This window comes from Etheostoma spectabile, unplaced genomic scaffold, assembly GCF_008692095.1.
Source record: "Etheostoma spectabile isolate EspeVRDwgs_2016 unplaced genomic scaffold, UIUC_Espe_1.0 scaffold273, whole genome shotgun sequence".
NCBI lineage: Eukaryota > Metazoa > Chordata > Actinopteri > Perciformes > Percidae > Etheostoma > Etheostoma spectabile.
Window position 1 is genome coordinate 1,222,906 of NW_022605577.1, and position 1,132 is coordinate 1,224,037.

General features: G+C 39.6%; 1 protein-coding gene across 1 annotated transcript in view; it reads right to left on the reverse strand.

The window, feature by feature from the left end:
- The window catches only part of aff2 (AF4/FMR2 family, member 2), a 197,518-nt gene that overhangs the window by 124,720 nt on the left and 71,666 nt on the right, over positions 1 to 1,132 (reverse strand).

Sequence of the window (1,132 nt, forward strand, 5' to 3'; positions counted from 1 at the left end):
AAATGTAAAGGGCATTATAAATAAAATTATTATTATTATTATTATTATTATTAAAAGCGCTGTGAGATAACTGATTTGGCGCTATAACAACAAAATTGAAATATTCAAATATTTGTTCTTGTATTTTAGTCTTATTTCATGTATATTATGTGGGTATGCATATTGTATCCTAGTATTTCATTTATATTCTGTAATGTGTGACTGATTTTGCTGCTGTAACACTATAATTTCCCATTTTATTGGGATCATTAAATATCTATCCATCCATCTATCAGGTGTCAAAGGATTTTTTTTGGGGGGGGAGGGAGAAACTTTGCCAACATCTTTCTTCTGAAGTGGCAATTCTTTTAGTCCCTGCGTTTAATAGTGTTTTTTTTTATTTATTTTTTAAGTGTCTCAGCATTTGTTGACTGCTGGCGTCTTCCTGTACTTCACTCCTCAAACGTCACTTGTCAGAGCTAACGGCGTGGGTGGCACTACAATGTCATTCGCTTGAAATTTCTGTGGGTAAAATTTGGCTTTTTTTTGGTAAGTGAAGTGCTTTTCCCTGAGTGTTCAGCACTGGTTGTTATCACCGTTCTTGTAGAAAACCCACATGCTGTGCATTTCTGTTTTTTTTCCGTGAACAGCAAATCATTTGGTGTGTGCCACTGAGAAGAAGAAAACCGGATACCAGGTTTTTAAAATAGAAATTGCAAAAGCTTTCTGTAACTTGTGGTGGGTCAACAATCTTCTTGTGGTGGTGATTGAGAGAAGACAAACAAGCACTGGTAAGACTTTCTGGAAGATATTTGAAGGCCTGGTCTCTCCAGTGGTAAAGTCCTCCTAGACCTCTGCTGGCTCCCCATACAACACAGAATCCAGTTCAAAATCCTCCTTATCTACAAAAGCTCTCAATAACCTTGCCCCCTCCTACCTCTGACCCCGTGCACCATCATACCCCCACCATGCAACCTCAGATGCCAACCTCTGTTCCCTTCTCACTCGCCCCAAGAACCAAATCCTGTTCCCACCCTGTGTGTTTGGGTGTCTGTTTTAGCTCCAGAGTGAGACATCTCACTTCTATACTATCTTTGTTGGGAGCCGCACATGCTCAGTAGCTTGGTAAGATCCCATCAGCTAGATAACTCTT